Source organism: Hyla sarda, chromosome 4 (assembly GCF_029499605.1).
Source record: "Hyla sarda isolate aHylSar1 chromosome 4, aHylSar1.hap1, whole genome shotgun sequence".
In the NCBI taxonomy this organism is placed as follows: Eukaryota; Metazoa; Chordata; class Amphibia; order Anura; family Hylidae; genus Hyla; species Hyla sarda.
Window position 1 is genome coordinate 137185141 of NC_079192.1, and position 15372 is coordinate 137200512.

A 15372-nucleotide genomic window follows, 5' to 3' on the forward strand; every position below is an offset into this window, starting at 1 on the left:
AAGAGTTAACTAGCACTGCTAAACTGCCTCCTTGGGTGCATATACAGATATACAGTATACAGCCATCTATATGGATGGCTTAATACTGTATACAGTGAGCAGAAGTTCACTTTGTGGTCTGGTGTAGCCCTGCCTCTAGTGATGATGTCAGTAGAGGTGGAGCTACAGACAGGAATGAGGGTTGGTAAGAGAGGCACTGTTCACATTTTGCTTTTTTAGCATGCCTTTTTGTTTTGAAAAGGCTTGTAAAAAAAATGTATAATGTGAAAAGACCCTTTTTGGCAGTGTTTCCGAAACAGGGAGTCTCAAGCTGTTGCAAAACTACAACTAGCGCTCAGCCCAGCAAGAGGTTAGTACAGTAAAACAGCGATCGTTGGTTGACTGTTTAATCTAGCTGAACAGGAGATATACAGTGTTTACCTTCTGCCCAGCATGAGCTGCACCCACAGCTGTATATCTGCTGGCACAACTCAGTCCCGCTACAAGCAGGGACAGTAGACAGCACTGGATACTGTACTGCTGGCAGAGGTGAGTAGTGATGCTACGCATCACTACTTTCCTACATAGATGCTAAAACTATGGCATTTTGCTGGCAAAAAAATGCCATAGTCTTAGTATGCTGTGTTTATGGGAAACCAGCTTTCCCAAAACAGAAAAACTATTGATTCCCTTCCAACATCTTGCTGCAAGTAAAATCTTAGCCTTAGGGTAGGGTCACATGTAACGGATCAGCAGCGTATTTTACGCTGTGGATCCACCAGTGACCTGACCCATTTTGTGCCTCCATCTGTTGCCACTGTGCATTTTGGTCACTTCATATACCATAACAAAATTAATAAAAAACATTCAAAAAGTCCCATGAAAACAAAAATGGTACAGATAAAAACTACAGATCATGGCGCAAAAATTAAACCCTAATATAGCCTCGTATGTGGGCCAGAAGATGACAATTTTAACCCATTCCTGCTATAGGACGTATGCATACGTCCAATCATCCGACACGTTCTCGCAATTGGACGTATGCACACGTCATATCAATCTCCTGCACTGCCGCGGGCAGCGCAGGAGATCGGGGAGGGCACCCGGCTGTTAATCACAGCCGGAGTCCCGCCTCAGCTGCCAGAGCCGCGATCGCGCCGGTCCCGGCAGCATTAACCCCCTAGGTGCCGTGATCAGGTCATACTGTGCTGCAGTAAAAATGTATTGCAGCATAGTATAACCTGTAAAAAGTGTAAAAAATCAAATAAAAAGTTCTTCAATAAAAGTATGAAGTGTGAAAAAATAAATAAAAAAATGCCCCTTTCCCAAAAAAAGCCCTGTATTATTACCAAAAAAGATCAAAAACACAAATCATATACATAATAGGTATTGCCACGTCCGTAATGACGTGTACTATAAAACTATATGTAAATTATCCTGCAGGTGAACACCGTAAAAAAAAATTCAAAAAATTTGCAAAATGCGCCTATTTTGGTAAAAAAATGGCGGAATAAAAAAGATCAAAAGGTAGCACGTATCGGAAAAATTATATCAATGAAAAGTACAGCTCACTGAAAAAGTTAAGATGCCACAGCAACAGCTCCTCACAGCGCTCAGGGTTGAAATACAACAGATTATCGGGAGGCTCAGATTTCAATAGTCTGCAACTACCAGTAAGTGGCACACATAAACGAAACTAAGAAAGCTTGGTGCCTTATACACCCAGAGCCCAATAAACAGAAATCACCATATAAGTTTGGAGCCCTGGAGTCCTTGCTCTGCAGAACATTATATGTACTGCTAGACACAATATAAGATATAAAACCAATATAACAGATTACTGCTATTGTTCAGAAATTGAGTCCTATAAGTGGTGCATTATAAAATTATAGCAGAGATCTATTGGTGCCGAAGTGTATGCTATAAACAGAGAATTCTGCTGCTGCAACAACAACAGACTATTATTATTATTATTGGCCTGTGCAGGATAAGAATTGGAAATCGCTGCTATAACAATTCTTAACTAACGTCCTGTGCTGTGGAACAGTAAATATTCCTATTTAAACTGTATAACACAAGAGACAGTTTCTGCTACTACTCTCACAACAAAAGTATTCATACTGTCACCTCGTGCACTATAAGAAACAAAATCCACTGTTGCTACGGCAAATAGATATCACTGATCTGTGTACTATAAAAGAAAGTGTTAGTAGTGTCACAATAATTCATCACTATCAGGTTGTGCACTACACATACCAAGACTATTGGGTACAGAGGACGCTGTAACCGACAAAGACTGAATAACTGCATCTGAACTAAATACTACATATAGTACTCCTCCATCAGTCTCATTTTAAATATCAAAATTCGAATACTGCAAAGAAATAAGTGAAACATTGAAAGTCTAATAAGAGCCGTTGTAGAATACAGAATCGCTTGTCTGTTAACTGTCTTATAGCACACCAAGGAAGAGTACAAGAAATCAAAAAAACATCTCAGAACTACTTAACCCCTTAAGGACCAATGCAAAGTATAACGCGTCTGTCTGTGACAGTTAAGGCTCCTGATGGATATATCCGCCATGTTGTGGGAATAAGAACCCGCTCATGGCGAATATATCCATCACTGCTTCGGCTGGGTAGCTCAGTGTGTCCGCTCATGACTGCTGGCGGGCCGCTATGAGTGGACACACGAAGCTACTCAGCCGCAGCATCGAGCTCATTACCGTGACTGCTGCATAATGTGTAGGATCACATGGTGGACATCCGCAGCATATTACATGCTGCGGATGTCCGCCAATGCGATCCTACACAGTATGCATTTTTTTTTATTAGATTAATTTAATAAATGTATTTTTAATATATTTTATTTTTATTTTTTTACACTTTTATTACATTTTTATTTATTTTTACACTTTTATTTTATTTATTTATTTATTTTTACACTTTTTAATGCTTTGGAATACTTAGTATTCCAAAGCATTGCAGTTATATGCTGCCTGCCAGTTTTCACTAGCAGGCAGCATTTTAGGACGTGCCTCTGGCACGTCCTTTCAGGCAATACCCAGGGCAGACCTGGGGGTCTTTGTAGGACCCCCGGCTGCCCAGGTATGCAGCAGCACCCCGCGATGCTCCAGGGTGCTGCAGTAGAGACAGAGGGAGCCCCCTCCCACTGTCAGAACTCCTTACAGCGCACGGTCACTTCTGACGGCAGCTGTAAGGGTTAAACTGTCAGGAGTGAAGTGAACTTCACTCCCGGCAGTGCGGCAGGTCCCGGCCAGCCGCGGCCACACACAGCACCCCGCGATCGCGATGCGGGGTGCTGCAGAGGAGACAGAGGGAGCCCCCACACTCTGTCAGAACTCCTTACAGTGCGCGGTCACTTCTGACCACGGCTGTAAGGGTTAAACTGTCGGGAGTGAAGTGAACTTCACTCCCGGCAGTGCAGCAGGTCCCGGCCAGCCGCGGCCACACAAAGCACCCCGCGACCACGATGCGGGGTGCTGCAGAGGAGACAGAGGGAGCCCCCTCCCTCTTTCAGAACTCCTTACAGCGCGCGGTCACTTCTGACCATGGCTGTAAGGGTTAAACTGTCGGGAGTGATGTGAACTTCCCTCCCGGCAGTGCGGCAGGCCCCGGCCAGCCGCGTATTACACACAGCACCCCACGATCGCGATGCAGGGTGCTGCAGAGGAGACAGAGGGAGCCCCTTCCCTCTGTCATAACACTTACAGCCCGCGACTGCGGCTGTAAGGGTTAAAACTGCCGGGACCGAAGTTTACTTTGGTCCTGGCAGTGCAGCAGGGTCCCGGCTGTGTGATACAGCCGAGTCCCTGCCGCGATCTCGTGGGTGCACTGGGCAGCACCCACGAGAATAATGAACGAGTATAGACGTCCAGGTGCGGGAACGGCCGTCAACCTGGACATCTATACTCGTCCATGGTCGTTATCGGGTTAAAGAGAGACAGCAAAGCCTTGGAGTGTCGGGCTATTTGATACCAATATAATCGGAGGTTATGATATGAAATACAACATGACAAAGCGTCCATATTGAATCAAAATGATTCAACTTAATGAACTTTCACAAGGTCAGGAAGTTTGAGATAAACACATACAGAATGGAATGCGTGAAATAATCAAAGCCTGAGAGGGAAACTCATTGTCTGTCACTTTTACTCCAATGGGGGGTCTACCCTATACACAGGTGTGTGTGTGTCACGATGCCGGCTGGCAGGAGGTGGATCCTCTGTGCCAGAGAGGGATTGGCGTGGACCGTGCTAGTGGACCGGTTCTAAGTCACTACTGGTTTTCACCAGAGCCCGCCGCAAAGCGGGATGGTCTTGCTGCGGCGGTAGTGACCAGGTCGTATCCACTAGCAACGGCTCAACCTCTCTGACTGCTGAAGATAGACGCGGTACAAGGGAGTAGACAGAAGCAAGGTCGGACGTAGCAGAAGGTCGGGGCAGGCAGCAAGGATCGTAGTCGGGGGCAACGGCAGGAGGTCTGGAACACAGGCTAGGAACACACAAGGAAACGCTTTCACTGGCACAATGGCAACAAGATCCGGCGAGGGAGTGCAGGGGAAGTGAGGTATACATAGGGAGTGCACAGGCGAACACACTAATTAGAACCACTTGCGCCAATCAGCGGCGCAGTGGCCCTTTAAATCGCAGAGACCCGGCGCGCGCGCGCCCTAGGGAGCGGGGCCGCGCGCGCCGGGACAGGACCGACGGAGAGCGAGTCAGGTACGGGAGCCGGGGTGCGCATCGCGAGCGGGCGCCACCCGCATCGCGAATCGCATCCCGGCTGGAGGCGGTATCGCAGCGCACCGGGTCAGTGGATCTGACCGGAGCGCTGCAGTAGCGAGAGTGTAGCGAGCGCTCCGGGGAGGAGCGGGGACCCGGAGCGCTCGGCGTAACAGTACCCCCCCCCCTTGGGTCTCCCCCTCTTCTTAGAGCCTGAGAACCTGAGGAGCAGACTTTTGTCTAGGATATTGTCCTCAGGTTCCCAGGATCTCTCTTCAGGACCACAACCCTCCCAATCGACCAAAAAAAAAGTTTTCCCTCTGACCTTCTTGGAGGCCAGTATCTCCTTTACGGAGAAGATGTCCGAGGAGCCGGAAACAGGAGTGGGAGAAACAAGTTTGGGAGAGAAACGGTTGATGATGAGTGGTTTAAGAAGAGAAACGTGAAAGGCATTAGGAATACGAAGAGAAGGAGGAAGAAGAAGTTTTGTAAGAGACAGGATTAATCTGGCACAAAATTTTGAAAGGACCAAGATAGCGTGGTCCCAATTTGTAGCAAGGGACACGGAAGCGGACATATTTAGCGGAGAGCCATACCTTGTCTCCAGGAGAAAAAATGGGGGGAGCTCTTCTTTTCTTATCAGCAAACTTCTTCATGCGTGATGAAGCCTGTAAGAGAGAATTTTGGGTCTCTTTCCATATGGTGGAAAGATCACGAGATATTTCATCCACAGCGGGCAAACCAGAGGGCAAGGGAGTAGGGAGGGGGGGAAGAGGGTGACGGCCGTACACCACGAAAAATGGGGATTTGGAGGAAGATTCAGAGACTCTGAAGTTATACGAGAATTCGGCCCATGGTAGAAGATCTGCCCAGTCATCCTGGCGGGAGGAAACAAAATGCCGTAAATAATCACCCAGGACCTGGTTAATTCTTTCTACTTGCCCATTGGATTGAGGATGATAGGCAGAAGAAAAGTTTAATTTAATCTTGAGTTGTTTACAGAGAGCCCTCCAGAATTTTGACACGAATTGGACGCCTCTGTCCGAGACGATCTGCGTGGGCAACCCGTGAAGACGAAAAATGTGTACAAAAAATTGTTTTGACAACTGAGGCGCTGAAGGAAGACCAGGAAGAGGGATGAAATGTGCCATCTTGGAGAATCGATCAACGACCACCCAAACAACAGTGTTGCCACGGGATGGGGGTAAGTCTGTAATAAAGTCCATACCAATCAGAGACCAAGGCTGTTCGGGGACAGGCAGAGGATGAAGAAGACCAGCGGGCTTCTGGCGAGGAGTCTTATCCCGGGCACAGACAGTGCAGGCTCGCACAAAATCCACAACATCCGTCTCCAGAGTCGGCCACCAATAGAAACGAGAGATGAGTTGCACGGATTTCTTGATGCCCGCATGACCTGCGAGATGGGAGGAGTGACCCCATTTGAGGATTCCGAGGCGTTGGCGTGGAGAGACGAAGGTCTTCCCTGGAGGAGTTTGCCTGATGGAGGCTGGAGAAGTGGAGATCAGGCAGTCAGGAGGAATGATGTGTTGCGGAGAGAGCTCTACTTCCGAGGCATCCGAGGAACGAGAGAGAGCATCGGCCCTAATGTTCTTATCGGCAGGCCGAAAGTGAATTTCAAAATTAAATCGGGCAAAGAACAGAGACCACCTGGCCTGGCGAGGATTCAGCCGTTGGGCAGACTGGAGATAGGAGAGGTTCTTGTGATCGGTGTAAATAATAACTGGAAATCTTGATCCCTCCAGCAGATGCCTCCATTCCTCAAGTGCTAATTTAATGGCTAGTAGCTCTCGATCCCCGATGGAGTAGTTCCTCTCCGCCGGAGATAAGGTCCTAGAAAAAAAACCACAAGTAACAGCATGCCCGGAAGAATTTTTTTGTAGAAGGACCGCTCCAGCTCCTACTGAGGAGGCATCAACCTCCAATAGGAAGGGTTTAGATGGGTCAGGTCTGGAGAGCACGGGAGCCGAAGAAAAGGCAGACTTGAGCTGTTTAAAGGCGTCTTCCGCTTGAGGAGGCCATGACTTAGGATTGGCATTCTTTTTGGTTAAAGCCACGATAGGAGCCACAATGGTAGAAAAATGTGGAATAAATTGTCTGTAATAATTGGCGAACCCCAAAAAACGTTGGATAGCACGGAGTCCGGAGGGGCGTGGCCAATCTAAGACGGCAGAGAGTTTGTCTGGATCCATTTGTAGTCCCTGGCCAGAGACCAAGTATCCTAGGAAAGGAAGAGATTGACATTCAAACAGACATTTCTCCATTTTGGCATAAAGTTGATTGTCACGAAGTCTCTGAAGAACCATGCGGACATGCTGGCGGTGTTCTTCTAGGTTGGCAGAAAAAATCAGGATATCGTCCAGATACACAACAACACAGGAATATAAGAGATCACGAAAAATTTCATTAACAAAGTCTTGGAAGACGGCAGGGGCGTTGCACAGGCCAAAGGGCATGACCAGATACTCAAAGTGTCCATCTCTAGTGTTAAATGCCGTTTTCCATTCATCCCCCTCTCTGATGCGGATGAGATTATAAGCACCTCTTAAGTCCAGTTTGGTAAAGATGTGGGCACCTTGGAGGCGATCAAAGAGTTCAGAGATGAGAGGTAGGGGGTAGCGGTTCTTTACCGTGATTTTATTAAGACCGCGGTAGTCAATGCAAGGACGTAGGGAGCCATCTTTTTTGGACACAAAGAAAAATCCGGCTCCGGCAGGAGAGGAGGATTTGCGGATAAAGCCCTTTTTTAAATTTTCCTGGATGTACTCAGACATAGCAAGAGTCTCTGGGGCAGAGAGAGGATAAATTCTGCCCCGGGGTGGAGTAGTGCCCGGGAGGAGGTCAATAGGACAGTCATAAGGCCTGTGAGGAGGTAGAGTCTCAGCTTGTTTTTTGCAAAAAACATCCGCAAAGTCCATATAGGCCTTAGGGAGACCGGTTACAGGGGGAACCACAGGGTCACGGCAAGGAGAACTGGGAACCGGTTTAAGGCAGTCCTTGAAACAAGAGGAACCCCAACTCTTGATCTCCCCAGTGGACCAATCCAGGGTTGGGGAATGGTGTTGAAGCCAGGGTAGTCCGAGGAGAATTTCGGAAGTGCAATTGGGGAGGACCAAAAACTCAATTTTCTCGTGATGAGGTCCGATGCACATTAGGAGGGGCTCCGTGCGGAAACGTATGGTACAGTCCAATCTTTCATTGTTAACACAATTGATGTAGAGGGGTCTGGCGAGACTGGTCACCGGGATGTTGAACCTGTTGATGAGAGAGGCCAAAATAAAATTTCCTGCAGATCCGGAATCCAAGAAGGCCATAGTAGAGAAGGAGAAGGTAGAGGCAGATATCCGCACAGGCACAGTAAGACGTGGAGAAGCAGAGTTGACCTCAAGGACTGTCTCACCTTTGTGCGGAGTCAGCGTACGTCTTTCCAGGCGGGGAGGACGGATAGGACAATCCTTCAGGAAGTGTTCGGTACCGGCACAGTACAGGCAGAGATTCTCCATGCGGCGTCGTGTCCTCTCTTGAGGTGTCAGGCGAGACCGGTCGACCTGCATAGCCTCCACGGCGGGAGGCACAGGAACGGATTGCAGGGGACCAGAGGAGAGAGGAGCCGGGGAGAAAAAACGCCTCGTGCGAACAAAGTCCATATCCTGGCGGAGCTCCTGACGCCTTTCGGAAAAACGCATGTCAATGCGAGTGGCTAGATGAATGAGTTCATGTAGGTTAGCAGGGATTTCTCGTGCGGCCAGAACATCTTTAATGTTGCTGGATAGGCCTTTTTTAAAGGTCGCGCAGAGGGCCTCATTATTCCAGGATAGTTCAGAAGCAAGAGTACGGAATTGTACGGCGTACTCGCCAACGGAAGAATTACCCTGGACCAGGTTCAACAGGGCAGTCTCAGCAGAAGAGGCTCGGGCAGGTTCCTCAAAGACACTTCGAATTTCCGAGAAGAAGGAGTGTACAGAGGCAGTGACGGGGTCATTGCGGTCCCAGAGCGGTGTGGCCCATGACAGAGCTTTTCCAGACAGAAGGCTGACTACGAAAGCCACCTTAGACCTTTCAGTAGGAAACTGGTCCGACATCATCTCCAAGTGCAGGGAACATTGAGAAAGAAAGCCACGGCAAAATTTAGAGTCCCCATCAAATTTATCCGGCAAGGATAGTCGTAGGCCTGAAGCGGCCACTCGCTGCGGAGGAGGTGCAGGAGCTGGCGGAGGAGATGATTGCTGAAGCTGTGGTAGTAGCTGCTGTAGCATCACGGTCAGTTGAGACAGCTGGTGGCCTTGTTGCGCTATCTGTTGTGACTGCTGGGCGACCACCGTGGTGAGGTCGGCGACAACTGGCAGAGGGACTTCAGCGGGATCCATGGCCAGATCTACTGTCACGATGCCGGCTGGCAGGAGGTGGATCCTCTGTGCCAGAGAGGGATTGGCGTGGACCGTGCTAGTGGACCGGTTCTAAGTCACTACTGGTTTTCACCAGAGCCCGCCGCAAAGCGGGATGGTCTTGCTGCGGCGGTAGTGACCAGGTCGTATCCACTAGCAACGGCTCAACCTCTCTGACTGCTGAAGATAGACGCGGTACAAGGGAGTAGACAGAAGCAAGGTCGGACGTAGCAGAAGGTCGGGGCAGGCAGCAAGGATCGTAGTCAGGGGCAACGGCAGGAGGTCTGGAACACAGGCTAGGAACACACAAGGAAACGCTTTCACTGGCACAATGGCAACAAGATCCGGCGAGGGAGTGCAGGGGAAGTGAGGTATACATAGGGAGTGCACAGGTGAACACACTAATTAGAACCACTTGCGCCAATCAGCGGCGCAGTGGCCCTTTAAATCGCAGAGACCCGGCGCGCGCGCGCCCTAGGGAGCGGGGCCGCGCGCGCCGGGACAGGACCGACGGAGAGCGAGTCAGGTACGGGAGCCGGGGTGCGCATCGCGAGCGGGCGCCACCCGCATCGCGAATCGCATCCCGGCTGGAGGCGGTATCGCAGCGCACCGGGTCAGTGGATCTGACCGGAGCGCTGCAGTAGCGAGAGTGTAGCGAGCGCTCCGGGGAGGAGCGGGGACCCGGAGCGCTCGGCGTAACAGTGTGTGTGTGTTTGACAATAGGTTGTAATTGCATTCTATTTATCTGTATCTCTGGCCATCTATTTGAGATGCCCGAGAAGTATCAATGACATTGTCTGGGTATGTGTATACAGGTGATCTAACAAAATTATAGTAAATTAATGTTTAGCTGTGATGACAGGTGACTGGCCCTGCTCTCGTTACACACACACACCAGACATCATTGGATAATATCATATTTGAGAAGGGTGGGCTTTAGATAAAGAAATATTTAAAAACCTGAGGGGGCTGAGAAGGAAAAAAGGGGAAAACACACCTGGAAACACCTGAGAGACACCAGGGAGGCTATCACAGACACACACCTGGAGACACCACATTAGAGGGACCATACTTGACCCAAAGAACTTACCTTCCTAGAGACCCTGGATATTGCCTGCATTCCTGAACCTACTAAGCCCAGATATCCGGTAAAGTATAAGTTTGATTACCTGTAGTAGGATTATAATTAACTGGCTTGATATTTAGTAATTTCTGCTTTATTGTGGATGTGTAATGTTAAAGGTGCTCTGTCAACATTAAAACGATTCAGTAAAAATGCATATTACTGAATAAGTATCTTATTTGAGTCAGAGGAAAAATCTCTGCCCTGGAATCCATATTCTGGGGAGTTGATATCAAGCCAAGTAATTTGGGATACTATATTACCGGATATCTGAAAATTGGTCATAGTTGAGCAGAGCAAAGAGTTGTGTATATAATATCATTATTATTTCCTTGGGTATATTTGATTGCCAATTATATTCTTCCTGCCGTATTCAGGGTGGCTCTGTTGCCCCCTTGTGTTTTAAGGTTGTAGAGACAGTTTTGTTGTGGTAGAGCCATCTTGTGGCTTAATTTATGTATTGCATGCCACTGTGTTTATTGGGTTTTTTATTGATTAGTTTGATTGTATTTTAATTTATTGTATATTAAATCATTTATATATATTTTGCATAGACGGTTGTACCCTGTTTTACTGATTGCACAACATAATTACCTATCCTAGAACTCTTTTTGAGGTGTTTTATGTCCACCTCGTACGATCAATCATATTTATAATTTTTCTTTGATTCTTATTTTTGTGTATAAAGCTCTTTGCTTTATACCCCCGACAGGAGATACCTCAGAAACACAAACCTCTACACTTCAACACGGGGACATCTTCGAGAAATAAAAATTCAAATAACTGATTCTCTTCATTGTATATTCCTGAAAATTCACAAGAACCTGAAAACGACATGTCATCAGCAGCATCAACTCCTACAAAAAGTCAGATGAAACAAAAACCTAGAAAAGAGGCAGAAACTGAACTAGAGACTAACTCAATCTCACCTAATAGTCAAACAGAATTGGACCCCTTTGATAGCTTACCATCTTCGACCGATATAGCATCGGAGCAATTTATTAAAGAATCCATGCAATTACTGAGATGATCATTCTTGCAAGATATACAAAAATTGTTGGAACCCACCACAAAACAAATTAATGTTCTGAACACAAAAGTCTCAAATATTGAATCCAAAATGAAAGAATTTGCCTCAGCGCAAAATAATCTAGCTGACGATCATGACAATTCTAAATGTGAAATATCAGCCATCCAACTTAAATTAGCAGACATCGAAGACAGAAGCAGACAAAACAAAAAGTTCAATTTTAACCTCATCGGTCCACAGAACTTGTTTCTAAAATGCATCAGGCTTGTCTATATGTTCATTTGCAAAGTTCAAATGCTGATTTTTGTGGTGAGGACGTAGAAGAGGTTTTCTTCTGATGACTCTTCCATGAAGACCATATTTGTACAAGTATCTCTTTATAGTGGAATAGTGTACCACAACTCCAGTGTCTGCCAGATCTTTCTGGAGGGATTGTGCAGTCAAATGTGGGTTTTGAATTGTTTTTCTCACAATCCTGCGAGCTGTTCTGTCTGATATTTTTCTTGGTCTTCCAGATCTTGCTTTAACTTCCACTGTTCCTGATGACTGCCATTTCTTAATTACATTCTGAACAGAGGATATTGACATCTGAAAACATTTTGCTATCTTCTTATAGCCTTCTCCAGATTTGTGAGCGTCAACTATTTTCAGTTTCAGATTTCTAGACAACTGCTTAGAAGAACCCATGGTGCTGATTGTTGGGGCAAGGTCAGATGAGTCTGGGCATTTGAAACCTTTGAGATTTACATCACCTGATCTTTCCAGATGATGATTGAGAGCAATCCATGACACTGGCAGGTCTCAGCTTTGCAAAGGGGGCAGTGCATGCTATAAATTCTGCAGGGTGCCCAAACTTTTGCAGACACCATTTTTTGTTTTCTGTTATTTTGAAAGTGTAAATGATGGAAATAAAATCTAACTTTTGTTGACATATTATAAGAATGTCTAATCTGTAATTTGATGCCTTTTTGAGCTTTTCCATCTTTTCTTGGCTTCTTTATGCACATTAATACAAATTTTTACTTGGGGTGCCCACATTTTTGATCCCCACTGTAGATACATGAAGATCACTTATGAATATGTCCAGGTGCTTGATTTCAAAAGACTAAATCAGATCGATATAGACTCAATAGTAACAGAACCACAATATCTATATTTCCATGCCATTCAATAAATATTTTAGATACCTAGTAATAAACCCTAATTAATAGTAAACAACCCAATAGTTGTAATAACCCCTAGCAACCTATCTATTGCAAAAAAGACTCTATATAGCCATGACACACATATAGATCTAAATAACTTACATGATATGTGCATTATTGCTAAATCCCAAATATATAGTGAAAGATCAAAGAAGTATATATAATTATCCTATAGTAACCTAAAGTTAGCATCCATAAGGAGTCTACTCCCAATACATCATTCATATCATAAAGTATACCTATCAGTACTCAGAGGTTAAAAATACCATGTTTAACCATATGCATTAGCACACCTTATTCAAATTCATTATCATGTTCAGACTCTTAAAAATAAGTGGTAACCCCTAGCAACCAATTTGATCTCTTGCGAATACATGGATACAAATGCATAATATGTGACTCGATATTATTGTCAAAATTAATGTCTCCTAACTAGCAGTCAGAATTAATATCTCCTAACTGGCGGTCACTATCTCAAGTCATCAAAGCTATATAGTAGTTGTTGTGCAGCATCCTAAGTACATAATATCCTTATTAGTGTACGGTAACCCATAGCAACAGAATACCCATAGAAACCAAAACTTATACAGCCACTCTATATTCAATTCATGATTCATTGATTAATTGGAATACTTATACAATTACCTTAACATTATATTAAAAAAAGGAAAAATGTGAAAAGAGAGGTCAATATCACCCAGTGAAAAGAAAACAAAAGAAAGAAGAAAAATTTGTGAAAAAGAAGAACGGAAATTATGTATGTCAGTAGCAGTGGGCTGCATATTTCTACACAGAAGACGAATTCAAGGTAAGTCATGCGTGAAAAATTAATGTAGAGAATGAACAAATTATCTAAAGATCAGAATAGAAGAGGAGGATTACTATAGACAAATGAGTACATCACAGTGGGAATGAGTCTGATTATGAATCCAATTGTTGTTACAGGACCTCATATAATTCGATTAATGTCGTCCTACCGCGTGAAAAACAAGTGAAAACACGTGTGGGAAGGGTGTCTGTTATGAGAAGTGAGTAACTAGCATGTGAGGGATATGTGTAATTCAGTGATATGTAGTGTCCAGGAAAAGATAAACAATAAACCATATGTGAATCTGATAAAAAGTGTACTGGATAAAATTAAGATTGAAATTAATCAATTCTAAAAATAATATTAATACACCAGTAGGGGCCATAATGTTTATTTATAGGTTTATAGTTTAGTAGCAGTATAGAAATAGTATGAACATATCTATGAGCAATCTGCATATTAAACTGGTATTTTGTGATGTAAAAGTTGTATATTCATTAATATAGGTGAAGTATTATAGCGACAACGCATAATTCCACTAGGATTGTTCTATTTACTCTTTGCGCGTGCGCATACTTTTGTGCGCATGCGCATGAATAGCTATGCGTTTCATTGTGCCTTCCATCAGGTGCGCTCCACTGGGATGCCGGGGGACATTTCTCGTGTTCCATGCGCATGCGCGCATCATTTCCTCTTGTGCGCATGCGCATGGATGGTGGGGCACCTTACCGTGCGTCCTGTTGAGCTCTAACTGACTGCATTATTGCATATGCGCTTATGCGCATAGATAACGATGCGTCTCACCGTGCGTTACATTTGAGCGCACGTTGAGCATCATATCCGGGTGAGCGACAGCGACACCGAGCAGACGGAAGGGAGAATGGCGTTTGGCCACACTACAGCACATGGATACCATCTTACTCACAACTGCAGGGTATGTCTAATTAATGACCACATATATATATATTAACATTCCATGCCCACTTTAGCACAAACCCCCTGAGAAAGTTGCCATTTAGGCAACAGAACGCGTGGGGTTCCTAGTGACCCCGTCCTCCTTTATTTTGCATTACGTATACCAGCTCCAGTCCGGTCTTGGACGCTCGCTTTTGATATGGGATAGTAGGATATGCAAGTATTAGCTTACTGTCTTTAGCTGTACCTTTCATGATTGTGACTTGCTATTACTTTGTTGCTTTGTTATTTGCATAGACATCAGGCATTTTATACCATATATTGTATATTATCTTTCACTTTATGAATTATAGTATTTATTGTACTGCATGTCTATACTTAGACTGGAATAATGGTTGGTATACTTATTATCACATTCATTTATAACATTTGAGGACGGTGTCAGTTTAGGTGAGGGGGTTCATGGCCCCGCCCCTAGGTTGTGTACTGGTTTTAGTGAGCCAGATTTTTTTTTATGGTTTTAATGTGGTTTATGTAATTAATTGATGAACTACCATGTGTGCAATTTGTTTTTGTCTTTGTCATTCTTTTTTTCTCTACTAAAATTGACATTGATAATCTTTTGGTATGCTACAAAATTTCAGTGAGGTCTTCTTCTATTTCTTGGATTGTTCTTTCTCATCACTAAGTAGCACCCTGTTTATTATTAGGTTGAGCCGCCTCATTTTTCTTTTTGGTCCTGATTACAGGTGACCTCTTCTCTATAGACAGGAGAATACACAATGATATCAGTGACTACAGGTGACGTCTTCTCTATAGTGAGTAGAATACACAATGATATCAGTGATTACAGGTAATGTCTTCTCTATAGTGAGGAGAATACACAATGATATCAGTGACTATAGGTGACATCTTCTCTATAGTGAGTGGAATACACAATGATATCAGTGATTACAGGGGACATCTTCTCTATAGTGAGTAGAATACACAATGATATCAGTGATTACAGGTAACGTCTTCTCTATAGTGAGGAGAATACACAATGATATCAGTGACCACATGTGACATCTTCTTTATAGTGAGGAGAATACACAATATCAGTGATTATAGGTGACGTCTTCTCTATAGCGAGGAGAATACACAATGATATCAGTGATTATAGGTG

At 44.9% G+C, this 15372-nt stretch overlaps 1 protein-coding gene across 2 annotated transcripts in view; it reads right to left on the reverse strand.

Moving 5' to 3' along the window:
- Window positions 1-15372, reverse strand: part of GALK2 (galactokinase 2) — a 626364-nt gene that overhangs the window by 605780 nt on the left and 5212 nt on the right. The window lies entirely within an intron of this gene.